Here is an 18258-nt window from a genome sequence, read left to right as displayed (position 1 = left end):
TGCAAATAAATGAGTAAATGTGTGTGTGTGTGTGTGTGTCTGTGTCTGTGTGTGTGTGTCTGTGTGTGTGTGTGTGTGTGTGTGTGTGTGTGTGTGTGTGTGTGTGTCTGTGTGTGTGTGTGTGTGTGTGTCTGTGTGTGTGTGTGTGTGTGTGAGTGTGTGTGTGTGTATGTGTGTGTGTGTGTGTGTGTCTGTGTCTGTGTGTGTGTGTGTGTGTGTGTCTGTGTGTGAGAGTGTGTAGGTGTGTCTGTGTGTGTGTGTGTGTGTGTGTGTGTGTGTGTGTGTGTGTGTCTGTGTCTGTGTGTGTGTGTGTGTGTGTGTGTGTGTGTGTGTGTCTGTGTCTGTGTGTGTGTGTGTGTGTGTGTGTGTGTCTGTGTGTGTGTGTGTGTGTGTGTGTGTGTGTGGTTAAGATGTGTTTGGCTGCTGAAGTGTTTCATATAGTTTTGTGGCTGGGATGTATCGGAGGGTTTCTGTGCCCGGGCTTGACTGCGTTCCTTCACCACGAGCCGAGCTTTGTTGTTTCACAGAAGGCGCGGGTGAAGCGAACAATGAACACACCTGGCAGCGATCACATGACGCTGCCGTCAATAAGGCGGGAATCCGATGCCAGGCGGCGCTGAGCAAATACGGGCGAGTTTCATTGTGTGTTTGTGAGGCGATTCGCCGGTGAAGCGCGCTCTTCTTTTATAGCCGTTCTTTCCTCTTCAACATGTAATAAATCGATGTTATTTTTGTCCAAATTCCTCTCAGTCCTTCTTTTGCTGCGGCGCCCGCCGTTTCCGCGAAGTCTACTTTTCCCTTTATTCCCGAGCATCCCGATCTAAGTAATATTTTTAAAAAGTAGAAAAATTATATGCGTTTTAGAATAGCTCTTTTCAACGTGAATGTTTTTAAATTGTATTTTTTGTTGTGATGAATCTGATTTTTTGGCGTCCTTACTCCGGTCAGTGTCTACGCAATCCTTTCCGAAACCGTCATAAGATTGGAAAATAAAATAAAGGTAGCTCCACCCCTAATCTCACACTATTAGTTGAAAATAATAATAGTTGATTATATTATAATACCATTTATTTGTTTTATCCAGCAGTTCTGTCTCGCGAGAGGTTGAGATGAAGGTGCCGGTTCTTCAGAGTCCGTTGGACATAAGCAGCTATCTCCAGATCATGGGGATGGAAAGGAAGAAGTAGAGCTGAATCAGCATCAAGCGAAAAGCCATGTTTCTAAATGACAGTAATGCCGTGAAGACGAGAGAGAAGCGGTCCGAGAGCAGGCCCTGAGGAACCCCAGTAGACGGAGGACACCTTTACATCAAAAATATTTAGCATTTTGCTTAGTATTCAAGCATGCTTATTGAGGAGGGACTAAAATAATCCTACAAACGTCATTGTACTCTTCTACTTTATACTGATCAGTGCTTTGATGCAACCTGTATTTATCAAAGCGCTATATAAATAAAAATGATTGATTGATTGATGGAATCGCTGAGGAACTGGAACCATGATTCCTCGCAATTTGCATTCAGCTTTTCATGTTTAACTAAAGGAAGTCGAGGCAATCAAACACAATAACTTGCAACGATAACCCGCAAATCGTCATCAGTGAAAACAGCAGACATCTGGGAACAACGGCGTCCGCACATCAAATGGAGAAGCAGAAAGCTCCGGGCACGTATCACCAAGCCCTCAGAAGGCAGAAATGAGTCCCTGATGTCCAGCGGACCGTGTTTATGTGTCCGCTCCTCGGGACGGTTAACCTCTCGCCCCGATCAGGCGTCTCCGGCATCTGGAACCCATTCGGCTGCGGGTTTTCATTCATAACTCCAGCGTAATATTCCAGCGCTCCGGCGCGGGCGGCGCTGCCATTAAAGAGCCATGAGGCAGATTGAAACCATTTGAAAGCATCTGGGCGGAGCGAGCCTGAGCAAACACAAAGGCGGGAGCGTTCTCCTCTCCGGGTTCCACGACAAGTATTCAGTCAAAGGCTAAGCTGTAGAGATCTCTAAACTGGCAGGTTGATGTCAATCAATCCATATCCCATTATTAATACGCTGTTGAAATCTACTGAAACAGATCTGTTGTTACACAATGAAATAATTGCAATTTGCATCTTTTTTAAAGAGTCTCTTCTGCTCACTGGGGCTTACCGGAGAAATGATGCTGAAAATTCAGCTGCCTTTCACATAAATAAATTAGACTTTAACACATGTACACCCAGAAAATAGTTGCTTTTAATCGTAATAATATTTCAGATCGTTTTACAATATTTTGGATCAAATAAGCATGAACATGACTGCGAAATTATTCCAAACCCCTTGATTTCAACAGATACTCATGCAGAACCTAAGAATAGATAAAAACAGATTTGTTCGTCTCTTCTTCTGCTTCAGTTTTCTATCGTCTGCATTCGAGGCCAGCCTCTTTCTTGAGGCCTGAATTAAAGGTTGATGCGTTTGCATTAGAATATAACCTTTGCATGCATGTGGATTACGGTTTCATGAACTTGATGTGGTGCGGCGAGAAACAGGTGGAGCTAATCGCGGCGAGGTTGATTGTAGTCGAGAATGGGCATCTGTTTGATTTTACGTCAATAAACATATTGAATGCATTTATTAAAAAGCATAAAGCGTTACGTTTGAATATGCACTAATTTGCATGTCTATATTTGCGTAGAGTTTACATTCGATCCACATGCATCATATAAACGTTTTTGATCTTTGAACACTTAAATATCACTGTGGCGTTGAGATCAATTGAGACGAATGATTTATTGTGATGCATCCGGTTCATTAGCACTTCTTCGTTCATGCGCGCCTCACAAATCGCATGGCGTTAAGTGCACTAGTTGTCTACGTTAAATCTCACAGGACAGGCGAGGTCTGAGAGACCGCTGCGGCTCGCAACACGCCGTAAACCAGAGCCAACACATGGCTGCAATAAGCCAACCAATTAAGCCATTACAGGAGGCGTTTAAGGTGCGCAGACATGAAGGGTTTAGGAGTGGGCGAGATCTCTGGCCCCTGACCGAGAAAAACACCGGGACCAGGGGCGCTCAAGCGTTGGCTTACAAGGAACAGTTCACCCAAAAAAACAAAGTTCTTTCATCACTTCCTCACCAAACCTGTCTGAATTTCTTTGTTCTGCCGAACACAAAGGAGGATATTTTAAAAGAACCCTTGTAATGCTTTATACAACGTAAGTTATGTGTATCTTGGACTGTAGGGGCGCCGTTCTTCTCGTGACGTAAAATGGTGGAACTAGGCGACTCAGAATACACCACTCTGAGAATAAAGGAGCCTAAATGGCCCGATATGGGCGGAAAGCCTCGATAAGAAACATCCCAATGGGGCGGCATGGCGTTTCTTGTCTCAGTCGTTTGTAAACTCTTTGGTAGCTACTGAAGGAGTCAAGGTAAATCTTTAGGGCGTTTTATTAAATCTGCAGGCATCTTTCCACTTTTCGCTGGGAAACGGCTAGGTAAACCATCGCTTCTCTTGTTGCCCTTCGGCTGGAATTGCGAAAAAACAATCCAAAAGCGACAAAATACGGTGTCTTATCAGTGTTTTATTTTCTGAACTGTTTATTCCGAGTTGCGTTGCAGTAAAAAGCGCCAGTACTTCGCAGAGTGAACTATTTGGCGTCTTACGATGCCGAGATCGCTCAATAAAAAATGGCGCCCCAAAGGCCACAAGCGGCTTATCGATTTTTTTACATAACATACATCTTTCATCGGTTTCTATGACATATTTCAGTAAGTCAATGTTAAGCAGAACAAATGAAATCATACCGTCTTTGAAATACTTGAGGTGAAGTAAATTATGACAGAATTTTCATTTTTGGGTGCACTGTTCCTTTAAGACAGTGTTTTTAGACCAGAGAGACCAAACTCAGAAACAATGACGTTTAAAACCTTTGTTTTAAAGCATTTTCAGATTACCGATTGATGGATTTTGGACTATTTTTTTCATTATTGGTTTATTTTTGTGGATGACACAAACACAGCAATGCGAGCTAACAAAATAAATAGAATCCATTTTTTTATTCTCACCACGGACTTGAAGCTTATTTTTATGACGGTCTTCTGTAGGAGGAAAACGTGTGCGTTATGCCAATATATTTCGCATCACATGCACCAAAGCCACGTATTATATGCACGTCGAGCGCGAATACGGCGCCAGAGTATTTTTGCGTGTCAACACAAGTTTTCATTTTTATTTGGCGTGCTATTTATATGGATGTCCATGAGGCCTGGCGCTTTTTCATAAAGTTGCATCGTTTAAAAACACGTTTTAATGCATTAAGCTATCTGTTCCAACACTTTTCCATGGAAGAAAGCGGCAACGGGCAATTAATCGACTTATATCTGCACTTCAACAAGCGTGCGTGTCATATGCACGCGAAAATGGCGTCTTAAATGCCCCAAAAACATACACACGCCCATTTTTGCGTATCATTACTGGCACGAGTTTGCGCTTTTGCTCGGCGTACTATTTATCACAGTTCCCACGAGACCGGGTTTGGTCTTTCAAAAACACCTCTTTAATGCTTTAACTCTTAAACACTACCGTGCGCTATCTGCTCGTCCACGTACGATTTAGTAAAAATGATTAACGCTTTATTAATAGCGTGTTTATCGAGTGCGCGCCCGGAGCCGGTGCAGCCTCGAAAACCGACACGGCTCGTTCTCCGCGATCCTGCCTGCTTTCATTAGAGTACGCGCTGGAGTATTTGGCTGGACTCCGGCTGGTCGCAGGCCAGACCTACCGATTACGAGGAACACCGTAAAGAGTCATTAGACGCGAACCGAGCGCTGCCGCTTCTTCTTCTTCTTCTTCGGGAGAGAGAGAGAGAGAGAGAAGTCGTGATGTTTTACGAAGCCTTCTGGGAAGTTTTGCAGCGATCTCGATTCGGGAGCGTTTGTGTTGTTTTAATAAGCGCCGGAGTCATTGTTTCCACGCTGCTCTCTGCTCGTGGCTGGCGAGGAGAAATAATGCTAGACATGTCTGCTATGCTTGTAAAACGGTTTGAACTCGCATGGGAAGTTTCCACTGGAAGCTAGCGCGCGGTGGAAAGCAGACGTGCGAAATGCACGCGTTTGTTTTATTGCACTTGATCCGTATCTTTCTCTATCTATCAGAAAATCAGTCGATAAATAACAAGTGGCGCGCGTGCATTGTTTGTAAGACGTTTGCACGTCACGTTAACTAATAAAAACCAATTAAGCCCTATTATAGCATTACAGGTCTGCTAAAAGGTTATGGTGAAATATGCGTCATCTAGTTGAATATGCAAATAAATGAATACATTATAAAGCTCTGAAAGCTTTTTAGGCTAATATTTGGCATGAGATGCAACTATTTGAACATCTGGTATCTGAAAGTGGTACAAATATCACCTTTAAGTTTGTCCCAGTAGGTTCTTAGCAATGCGGATGTGCATAAGTTTTGGTATATTTAGGCTACTGTAGGAAACATCCTAACGATTTTTGGCGTATAAAAATATCATTTTGACAACGTATTGTTGGCTATTGCTGCGAATGTACGTGTGCTGCTTAAGAAATGTAGAATATAGATATCTAAGGTTAATCTAAGGTTTGGTGCAGGAGTGCACGAGCTGTGAATAATGATAAATAATGGAGAATCATAGAATAGAAATAAAAATGAGTTGTTTTATACCGAACTGACCACTGCATGAAGAGGCAGCACTTCGTCCATCATCCCATCTGAAGTTTCTGTACCTGCGCCTGGAGGGCGGGGCTGGCGCGGTGACGCGCGCTGACCCGCCCCTCCGCGGCGCCAAACTTCTTGAGTCCTCCTTCAGCCTCCCCTTCGGCCACAGTCTCGGTGTCGCCGCAGCAGCAGACGTTCGGCTCCGCGATGCTCGCGTTCGTGTGGATTACGGGGCTGCTGTGGAGCGCCGCGGGCGCGGACGCGCGCAAGCCCGGCGACGAGTTCTTCAGCGCGAGCGTTTACCGCGCGAGGTGCGCGTCGCGATGCCTCAGCCTGCACATCACGCGCATTTCTGCTGCTTTCAAACACCTCCAGGTACGTCAGGACACGAGCATCCTCATCAGCTTCGGTGCAACACTGGAAAAGTTGGACTGCGAATAAACGCGGTCTGGACTTTTAGATCCGCGCGTTTTGATATTAATAAGCTATTATTAGGATTATTGCTAGAATGAGCAGCCTGTAAGTGCTTCTGGATGGCATGCACATATATATATATATATATATATATATATATATATATATATATATATATATATATATATATATATATATATATATATATATATAGTGCGCTCTTAAAAATAAGTGGGTTCCCCGAAGAACCTTGCAGTGAACCGTTCTTAAAAGAACCTGTTTTCAGTGTTTGGTAATCTAAAGAACATTTCGTGTAATGAAAATATTTAATGCATGCTAAATGCTGAATGTTGAACCATTAATGGCAATAAAAAAGCTTTATATTTAAGAGTGCATTCATTTTAATACGTCATCTGTTGTCAAAAATATCAGTTTTTAAACCTGACACGTCGATGATGATCAACACAGTGGCCTAGAATAATAAAAATGAACATTTAGATATTACAGAAAAGAGTTGATTTGGGTCAAGGCGTGCGGGACGGCGACCATTTAATCAGGTTTGACTCTGTCCATAGTTATGAATTATTCAGTCTGTTACATTATTATAATAATTATTTAGGTTTCATGTGCGGAGCTTCATTAATAAGTCATGTTTTAGCTGGTCATCATCCGCTCGGCTGCTGACGCTATCTCTTTTTATTGATGAGGTGTTGAAATCAAATTCATCTCAGAACTTAATCTGGTTTAAAGAAGGATTCATATTCAGATCAAACAGACTGGACTGATGTATGCGGACTGGTTCTTTTAGTTAAAGTCAATTAACACCCATTGATCTTTTTTTTTTTATGACGAAAATGTAATATATTTAATAGTTTTTATTTAGGCACATTCCTATGAAAATAATATATATATATATATATATATATATATATATATATATATATATATATATATATATATATATATATATATAATTTGTATTTATTCATCTATTTTTGCAATAATGTTAACTAGGCATAATAAAGTGCCTATTTTTTTTTATTTGCCTTAAATGATATTTAAACACATTACGCATTTCACATTTTTATTAATGTAATTTTCCTTTTTTTTACGCTTATTTAGTGTCGTCATGAAAAACATTTTTGTGCTGTACGTGACTTATATACGTGTATAAATTATTGCACACACGTCTGTTTCTTGAACTTACCTCATAAGATATAGTTTGCTAGCATGTTTGTGTTTATTGGCGTTACCTTGTTTAAAGGACTTACGTTTGGGACTTTATTGCATTTTGTTGAGTAAAACGCGATTCCTTGCTAGAAAGCGTGTGGTCTGTGCTCTCGTTCTGTCAGAAGTCCTGCGTATTAGTTTCCTCGGAGCTCGGTGAAAGCCTCTTCTAATGTTTCCTCGCGGATCAAGGTTAATGCATGCATCTAATGCGTGAAACTTGCCATGCAGCCCGAACAAGCTGACGTGCATCCGCCGAAAATGCAGTCGTGACGGTTTATGATGCTGCCATTTGGCGGGGACGAAGCGGAGCTACAGCCGTTAATGATTTGAGGAACATCTTTCTTAACATCAAAAGGGGCGTATGGAGAAAGCGGGCGCAGTCTTTGTCTGCGCAGAAGTGCCGTGACAGGCTGAGCTTGATAAAGGGCTGGTTGAACTGGCTGGAAGCTCCAGGAATAAAGCGATTGTTGCTCCATAAAGAGTGTGTCGGAGGCCGTGTGTGTGTGTGTGTGTGTGTGTGTGTGTTCGCAGGTCTTTCATGTGAAAATGGGAGGTCTGGTCAGCTGCAAAAACATGCCCCCTCTGAACTGCTGACCAAATGCCAGCGTCACACTCTGAGCTGCTGCCCTCCGATCCTCACAGACCTTCAGAGAACACCCAGGAATCACACAGCTTTTCTGTATAATCCATCCGCCCATCCGTTGTTCTGTATATCCATCATTTATATATCCGACTCTCTTTCAATCCATCCATCCATCCGTTCATCCATTGTTCCATCTATTGTTCTATCATCCATCCATCTTCAGTATTTTTCTATCATCCATCCATCCATCCATCTTCAGTATTGTTCTATCATCCATCCATCCATCCATCTTCAGTATTCTATCATCCATCCATCCATCTTCAGTATTTTTCTATCATCCGTCCATCCATCCATCCATTTTCAGTATTGTTCTATCATCCATCCATCTTCAGCATTGTTCTATCATCCATCCATCCATCCATCCATCCATCCATCTTCAGTATTGTTCTACCATCCATCCATCCATCTTTAGTATTGTTCTACCATCCATCCATCCATCTTAAGTATTGTTCTACCATCCATCCATCCATCTTAAGTATTGTTCTATCATCCATCCATCCATCCATCCATCTTCAGTATTGTTCTATCATCCATCCATCCATCCATCTTTAGTATTGTTCTACCATCCATCCATCCATCTTCAGTATTGTTCTACCAACCATCCATCCATCTTTAGTATTGTTCTATCATCCGTCCATCCTTCCATCCGTCCATCCTTCCATCCATCCATCCATCCATCCATCCATCCTTCTTCTGTACTGTTCTACCATCCATCCATCCATCCATCCATCCATCCATCTTCAGTATTGTTCTATCATCCATCCATCTATCCAACCAACCATCCATCCATCTATTGCTCCAGCTAACCTTCTATTCATCCGTCTATCTATCTGTCCTAAACAACAAAGCAGTGTTCTGGCGTATTATTTTCAGGCTAAAGATCATGGTCATTTAGAGAATCAAGAAGCTCTTAAGAACACCTCCGCTCGTGCTGAAGAACATGAGCGTCAGCTTAGTTTTCATGCCGCTCCATTCATTTGTAATGAATCAGTTTGTTATATCAGTAAAGAATACTTAGTCCCTTTTATTTATCCAAGCCGCTTTTGAAACGCCGAAGGTTTATGTCCCAAATAACAGCGTGTCCGCGCCGGTCATCAAAACAGAAAATGAAGCTTTCTGGAGTTTTATTGTGCTATTGGAAGTATTTATGTATCTGTGATTGGGAAGCGGACAGAGGAAACACCCGGCTGTAAATCCAGCGTCTGCGAGCTGAAAGAGCGGCTCTGTTCGGGAAAGCATCTGCAGCGTGTGGAATTATTTATGTGTGGACGCACGAAGCCAAAGGTGTGTCAGAGAGTCCTGCGAGCGCGCTTGACGTCGTAAAAATTATTGCCTTTTAAATTAAGCCATTAGTTCCCTCCGTTCGGCTCTCGAGGGACGCGCGTTCTGATCCAAAGGAAAGACAAACATTGGAAAGAAGTCGTACGCGCCGCTTGTCGAGGCCTTTGATATGAAACAGCTTGGAAAGAGAATCAGACCGCGGCGGCTCGTTGTGTGCGGGTTTCATTAGCAGAGACATGAATGGGGTCTTGTGCGATTCACACGCTCACGAACATCCACCACCTCTCGGATTGGAGCCGAGAACATCATCAGCGTGGGTGAGATCTTCTGCTCTTTGGCCACTGTGAGCATGGGGTGTGTTACAGCTCAACTTATCTCAGCAACGGCGCTTCTTTAAACAAACCGAGACCGCATTATTTCCACTTTACAGCCCGTTTATCTCCGGAATGTGGCATCTGTAGATGTTTTGCACTTTATGAAACGCTGATAAGAGTTTGCTGATTTACCAGAACGTTGCGCAATCCTGGGCAAAACGTCTCTCTTTAGTGGCTTTGTTTTAATGGTGTGCTCTCGAAAATTATACCGCAAATAAATTTGAAGCATTCGGTTTATGGAAATATGGTCGTTTCGTGTATATTTTTGATGATGTGTTATAGTTAGGGTTAGATATTTCTTCGTAAATTCAACCAGCAAAATGGTTTAAATATTGAATAATATTGTGTGCCGATGCATATCTTTGTATAATCAGTGAAAATACTTAATAATTTGAATGAATAATTTGTAATAATTTATTCTCTGAAAAAATTCCTATTTTAACATTAAAGTAAGAAAAATAATAAAGAATTAATACATAAAAATAGTACTGTGCTATAATGAGTATAAAAAATGAATACTGTTTTTTATTTAATTATATTTAGATATATCTATAGTGCTAATGTTTAAAGAATAAATAGGTAGAGAAGCGCTGCTTTAGGACAACGGCATTAGACTGAAGGTTTGACAAAATGATGGACGACACCGGTTTGTTTTGCTCACGGGCGTCTGCTGAATGAAATGAGAGGCGTATGGAATGGATTTGAGCGGGGAACGCTGTGAGATGTGTCGTGTTAAACACTCGCCTACAGCGGCGCTCTGATTAAAGCATCTCAGCAATGTCAATAAAAGCCCGAAGAACAGCTCAGCTCAGAACAATGCGAGCGAGAAGAGCCCGAAGCACCTGCTGCTGACTGTAAAGCACACTAACTAGAGCACTTAACATGTGACACGTGCCGACCGCAGCACTTCTCCACAGAGCGGAGGAGCTCATCTGACAAAACACTCAACTTCTCAACATGCGACATCATTCCATCTACCATTTCATCCATTCATCCATCCATCCATTTATTAATCCATCTGTCCATCATTCATCCATTTATTAATTTATCAATTCATCTGTCTATCCATCCATCATTCATTGAGCTATTAATCCATTCATCCATCTGTCCATCCTTTTAATCTTTAATTTATCCATCCATTCAACCATCCATCCTCCATCCATCATTCATCCATTCATTCAGCTATTCGTCCATCCATCCATTTAACCTTCAATTTATTCATCCATCCATCCACCCATCCTCCATCCATTATTAATTCATTTATCCATTAAACTTTCTATCTATCCATCATTCATTCAGCTATTCATCCATCCACCAGTTTAACCTTCATTATATCCATCCGTCCATCTATTCGTCCATCTATCCATCTGTATATCTTCCATCCATCCATCCATCCATCCATCCATCCATCCATCCATCATTCATTCATTTAGCTGTCCATCCATCCATCCATCCATCCAACCATCCATCCAACCATCCATCCAACCATCCATCCATCCATCCATCCATCCAACCATCCATCCATCCATCCATCCAACCATCCAACCATCCATCCATCCATCCATCCATCCATCCAACCATCCAACCATCCATCCATCCATCCATCCATCCATCCATCCATCCATCCATCCATCCATCCATCCATCCATCCATCCATCCATCCAACCATCCAATCATTTATTCATTTAGCTATCCATCCAACCATCCATCAACCATCCATCCAACCATCCATCCATCCATCCATCCATCCATCCATCCATCCATCCATCCATCCATCCATCCATCCAACCATCCAACCATCCATCCATCCAACCATCCATCCATCCATCCATCCATCCATCCATCCATCCATCCATCCATCCATCCATCCATCCATCCATCCATCCATCCATCCATCCATCCATCCATCCATCCATCCATCCATCCATCCATCCATCCATCCATCCATCCATCCATCCATCCATCCAATCATTTATTCATTTAGCTATCCATCCATCCATCCATCCATCCAACCATCTATTGTTTAATCTCTCCATCTGTAAGGCCTCTAAACCTTTAATCTTTTCCTGTTGTTTACAGGTACATTTGGTTTAATTTCGCTGATTTAAACGCTGTGTTTGTCAGACGTTCCTCTGTAAACACTGGTTCGGTGACGCATCCTCTATTGTTGGAGGAGGGCGTGCGCCGAGTTTATCTTTCAGGACGATGTCGTGTTTAGTTCTTCTCTGGATTAGAGTTGATCTGACCCACGAATCTCTCTGTGACTGATTGTAAATCTGTGGGCTTTAAAACCCAAGGCTTAAACGCTCCAGGAATACCCTTGACTCTCCACTGAGCCGGGTCACAATGCTGACCTATAATTATCAGCGCGAGGTCAGCGACAGCTGGGTCAACATCCCGCGAGTGTCCAGGCCTGCTGTCGGATCCTCCTCTGATGGGTCTGGAGAGGTCTAGTGAGATTCAACAGTTCTGTCTAATGCTTCTCAATTACTTTTATATCATATTTGGTCATGCCTTCATCAGTCAGTGTAGGTTTCGTTTAGCTGCAGTCAATACTTCAGAGCTAAATCCCTTCTGTCAAAAGTGTGCACTTATTTCATTGCCTTAGAAGAATGTAGTAGAGCTAAATAAATTGTGAAAAAATCTATTTATCATGATTAAAAAAAAATACGGGTTTATAGTGTTTGTTTATAGGGTTGCACAATTATTTGTGATTAATTTTTCGATTTTATTGGATTCGATTCTCGTTCACAAGCTTGCGACTCAGTCTGATTACCAATTTCTTTCAGTATATTGATTATTTCGGATAGAGAAATGTTCTCAAGGGGAAAAAAAATCGAATGCTGTAAAATATAGTCGAGAGTCAGCTGGTACTATACTTTAATAATCAAAGGTAAAACTGTCAGATTTTTTTCAAGTTGTAGGCTGTAGTTTAGTTCAGTTATTATTTTTGTTATTTTTTTTTTTAATATATAAGCATTTAAATAGTAACTGTCATAACAGATTTATTGAAACATAAAACATTATGGAAAAGTAAAAAAATATATACTCAATTATATAAATTAATTATAAACAATTTTGATATAATATAATGAATAAAATATGCTGCATTTATTTCTCTCTGCAGTTTATTTTTCTAGTTGACTAACTTTACTTTGTAAAATTGCAATGCTGTTATTATATTTTATTGTATCTTAAAGTCTCCATTTTCAAATGATAAACCATCCTGCTTTTATTTTCGACCGAAATCCACAGAGAGTCCCTTAAAAGCCGCTCTCTGGCTGATAAATGCTTCTCGTTAGGAGAACGGGGGAAATGTTTGCCGCATGTCGAGTTCACTCAGAAGCACAAAGTGCACGCATTCGTTCCATTAAATCCCGACCGTATCACGCTCTCCACTTTCATCAGAAGAACTGGCGCTGTTAGGAAGCTCATTACGTTCTGTAGGATGATTTGTTTTGGTTCAAGCTCCCGAAGCTGATTTATAGTCACGTAAAGATGATCCAATTATCACATCTGATCCGGTAGAGCAGCTGAAAGCGGTTTAACGTCTCTGATCGAAGACATCTCAAACATCTTGGACGGCGCACATGTTCTTCATCGGAGGCTCTTCCTCTCTTTGAAGCCGCTGACCGTTATCCTTGACATCGAGAGCACAACACCCTCCGGGACGGGATGGCAAATTAACTCCTTTAATGATAAGTTCTTTTCCAAGGTTTCACGGGGAATTTCCACTGGATTACATTGTTCCAGATTCCTTTGAACTTGACATTGAACTTAAGCAGACTTTTGGTTTACAGACCCGTGAAGTTAGTTCAGATGCTTGGAAAAGGAACAAAGATACGATTCATTCCAGTTTTATTCCTGGAATCGGTATTTTGAATCGATTCATGGAATCTAACAGTATAATGTTTTTTTTTATTCTGGCACTGTTTTTTATAGATGGTGCAAGTGAATCTTTAAATTTGTGTTTTGAAGCAATTCGGAGTAAAAAAATTTTTAAGCCATGCACCTTGTTTTTAAATTGATGGTGCGAGCGAATCGTTGATTCTTTGTTTGATTACAAAGCAAGTTAATGGAACAGTTCAGTTTTGTAATGATGTGCAAACAAATCTTTGTTTTGGATTGATTCACTGGTTTAAAAGTTTAATAGAATTTTAGTCTGGTGGCATTTTTAATTAGTGATTTAAAGGAATCTTTGAATCAGTGTTTTGAATTCTGAATCTGGAGTGATTCAAAAGATTCTTTGAATGAACAGTAGTTTAGTTGGCCATCATTCATGTAGAGCGATTGTGCAAATGATTCTTTGAATCATTTTTAGTCAAGCGCCATTTTTTGTAACGATGATACCAATTAAGTTGTTTTGAATCAATTCACTGTAATAAACAGTTTAAATTAACATTTTCAGTCGTGCCATTTTTTTGGAGCGATGGTGCAAACGAATCTTTGAATCAGTGAATCAGATTTTTTAATCATTTACTTGTTTGAGTGAATGTTTGCTATCTGATGTGATTTCAGGAGTTTCACGATGTGTTTTCTCTCTTTTTCAGAGCAATGGATCGTTGGTTTGGTGTCAGAATCACAAGCAGTGCTCAAAGGTAAAGCTGGGAAACTCATGAGAACTGTTCAAAACACGCCCGGTCATACATCACCCAAAATCACCAGAAGAAAGGGACGATGAAAGAAAGAGAGAATCTAAATCTAAATTTATCAATCTGAGAAGAAATGAGTCGTAATTGAGGGTTTTGGTATATTTTGTTCGGATAAAGTTTACAAGTTTTAAAAAGTATGATTATAATTTCATTAAAAAAGCCTAGTTTTAAAAAGGGATTTGAGTCTTTACTGCATTGTGAGAACAAAACAGATTTAAAAAAAATATATTTATAAAGTTTGCAAATGTATAAAAATAATGTACTGATTCATCACAGTGCAAGACAAAGTTGTGATATTTTATTGAAATATTATTAAAGTTTTAAAAAGTAGAAATATTTGAACTTGCAAACAAATATTTCAATAAAATATATATATATATATATATATATATATATATATATATATATATATATATATATATATATATATATATATATTTATGCACATCTCAATACTGAAATTGACAAAAAAAATGTGCTTTTATTTAAAATTGGTAGAGTTTACAAGTTAAATCGTTTTTTCTGCAATGCAGTGATGTTTTGATTAAATCTTAGCAAAGTTACCGTAAGGGTAAAGTGTTTCTGCATCATCATAGTATTTGTCACGCTGCTTTTATTTCTGATGTGTGTGTAAATGATGTAGAGTAATGCCTCCCTCAAAACGTTGCAGCAGCAGCGCTGTGAAAATGTGACGCATTCTCTCCAGTTTACTATGGTAACAGTAATATTGAGTCTCCGTCGGGGTCTGGCCGTACAGACGTGTCCGGTGTCACAGGACGCTCGTTTACTGAGACAGACAGACGCGTTCATTTTAAAGCTCTGACACCATGACGGCAGAGCAGACGATGAGCAACAGAGAGAGAGAGAGAAAGAAAGGAAGGGCTCGGTTTTCACTTCAAGGCTTGTGACGAATCCGAGTTTGGGAATATTGGTGTGTTGCGTTGAGTTTAGCAGCAACAAACAAAATTCATCTTTCATCTCTTGTGCATTTTGCACGTTTGCATGATTTTTAAATAAGGTATTAATTAATCTAAATATCAGTATTTATGCTTTATTTGTATTTATACAACTCGTTATTTCAGTGCATGAAAAATAGTATTTCGTTTAAATATTCCTAAACATTACACGTTCTAAACATCATTTTATTTTAACATTTGCAATGCAAATCTATTTATGAATCATCGGTAAGACAATGCATTTATCTCATGTTATTGTTTTATTTAACTATTTGTAAAGTTGTAAGTATTTACGCATCTCATTTTACTGCAGTGCAAGAAAAAGTGTGGCATTTTATTTAAATATTCTTTAAAAGTTTAAATAGTAAGGCAGTTATATATTTCATTGTTTCGATGCAAAATAGTGCTATTTAATTAATTGCAAAGTTGAAAGGTTTTAAAAGGTGACGTTTGTATTTTAAAGAGTATTTATAAATCATCGTTTCAACGTATTTCTACATATTTATTTATTAAAAAAAAATCACGTTACTCTAATGCAAGAAGAAATAGGGATAATTGATGCACTTTAATTAATAATTTTTGTGCTGCATTGATAGATCATCAACAACAAACTCGATTGAAGTTCATTTACATTTGTTTTATTTCTAGTCAGTTCCTAATTTCTCACCAGTTGCCGTTGAAGTTTTGTGTGACATTGCAGCTGGTGTTCAGGAGAAGGCGAGTGAAGTTCATCCAAGAAGAACAACATTAACAAGGCAAAACAAAAATTCATTTTGCTCCACAAGTTTTTTTTTTTTTTTTTTCCTCCGGAGTTAATGAGGATGTCAGAGGGCTTCAAAGAGGAGATACTCTGCGCTTTTAAAAGCAAAGCCGCTTTGTTTTTGTGCTCGAATGCAACAAAGACCTGCTCTTTTCCTTTCCGTGGACTTGGCCAGTGTTGGATCCTGGCAACGGCGCTGTCCCCAGTCATTCATCAAGAGCTGCTGTGTTAAAGAAGGATTTGGCTGTTTGCGTGTCTCAGCGTTGGGCGTTCCCATTACGACTGGCCCTCTTCATCTCTGAGAGTCTGAAAACTCTTGACGCCCGTGAGGAGATCATGCCATGCTTGGGCTCGCTGTGTTTCTGTTGCTAGTGATCTGTCAGCTCTGCTTCAGAATCATGTTTTTTGTAATGGTAATTAGTATGTAGTCGTTCTCTGGGTGGGACGGGGCCCGTGGAAAGAGTTCAGTCTGCTAATTGGATGTATATACATGCGTCAGATGTTTCGTGTCTTCAGATGTATAGTTGACTTTTTAAAAATGTGCCGTTATAATCGTTCACGTAGCTGTTTATGAATGCGAGAAGTGAATTGAGAACTGAATTGAGAATGTCTTGAATTCTACTACTCTTCCTGAACTTGAACTGATGTAGCAAACAGGATGGAGAACTGCAGTTCCAGTTTTGGGAATGTAAAAATCGAATGCATTGTTGGAAGCAGGACGGATGGACCGACAGACATGGGATGATGGATGATGGATGAGTGGATGGATAAATGGGTGGATACTTGTATGGATGGGTGGATGGGTGGATATGTGAATGGATACTTGGATAGATAATTGGATGGATGGATGGATGGATGGATGGATACTTGGAAGATTACTTGGATAGATAATTGGATAGATACTTGTATGGTTGGTTGGATGGATACTTGGGTAGATAATTGGATGGATGGATGGATGGATGGATTGATAATTGTATATTGTTGGTTGAATGGATGGATGGTTGATTGGTTGGATGGATGGATGGATGAATAGATCAATAAATAAATGGGTGGATACTTGCATGGATAGTTAGATGGATGATTGATTGGATGGATGGGTGGATACTTGGACAGATACTTGTACGGTTGGATGGATGAATTCTTGGATAGATAGTTGGATGGTTAGATGGATGGATACTTATATTGGATGGATGGGATGGATGAATAGATGAATGGATAAATGGGTGGATACTTGATTGGACAGTTAGATGGATGGATGGACGGATGGATGGATGGATGGTTGGAATGATTTGGATGGATGAATAGATGAATGGATAAATGGGTGGATACTTGAATGGATGGATGGATGGATAGAGAGTTGGATAAATGGATGGGTGAATGGATAGTTGCATAGATGGATAAATGGATGGATGGTTGGATGATAGCAGGATAAATCGATAAATAGATAAAGGTTTAAACCCTTGACCGTTTCTGTGATATCTCTGCTTTTAATGTAAAGCTCAAAGTGAACGTTGAGCAAATGTTTCCTTGTCAGCATCAATTCTACATCAACGTAAGATGAAGCATCTGACCTCATCTAACTAAACAGACACAGGTGCTTTTTCATTCGGCCGTTGTTTGGCTACTTTGAACATATTTTGGCAGCGTCGTGAAAGCTGCTAATCCTCGAGGATGTTAATGACGTGACTGTAGCTGCAGGTTTGTGTGGTTTTGTTTGCTCACACAGCTCTTAATGAAGTGATCTGTTTGTAAAGTCCTCGCAGCACAAAGCCAGACCCTCGCTGGGCCGCTTCTGTAGGCTTCCCCGCTGCATTGTCCCGTACAGTGTGTGTGTTTTATATTCGTGAAAAGCTCTGTTTAGCCCGAGCCACCATAGACGGCAAACAAAAGACGCTGAAGTCTCCGACAGCCACCCGGCGCGGTTTCTGTCCACCAGAACGACTCATCGTGGTGCAGCAAAGGTGGGTTAATTATTTAAACAAAGATAAAGTGACCTCTCAGATCCGTCAGCGCTCTGGAGAAGGACAGTCTTGGCGTCTCCTGCGAAGTGTCCAGCGCCCCGTTGTTATGATAATTAACCCCGCGGCCCTGTTGCCGGAGCGAAGGGAGAGGGCATTTGTGAGAATTAGAGCTTCATTAGCATGCCACAGCAGCACCATCACCCTCCATTCACTGCCGCCTCCGCCTTTTGTGCCTCCTTTCTTTATCTTTGGTGTGAGCACTTCTTCTGGAGTGAGAGAAAGCTCGGAGAGTTTGACAACTTCTCGGTGCTTGTTCAAGCGA

The 18258-nt window shown here is 40.6% G+C and overlaps 1 pseudogene; it reads left to right on the top strand.

Annotated features, from left to right (window-relative positions):
- The first annotated feature begins 5835 nt into the window (after positions 1 to 5835).
- LOC122333049 overlaps positions 5836 to 18258 on the top strand; it is a 49935-nt pseudogene continuing 37512 nt past the window's right edge.

This window comes from Puntigrus tetrazona, unplaced genomic scaffold (genome assembly GCF_018831695.1).
Source record: "Puntigrus tetrazona isolate hp1 unplaced genomic scaffold, ASM1883169v1 S000000175, whole genome shotgun sequence".
NCBI classification, from domain to species: domain Eukaryota; kingdom Metazoa; phylum Chordata; class Actinopteri; order Cypriniformes; family Cyprinidae; genus Puntigrus; species Puntigrus tetrazona.
Note: the sequence above shows the minus strand (reverse complement) of the source record. Positions and strands in the feature narration are given on the sequence as shown.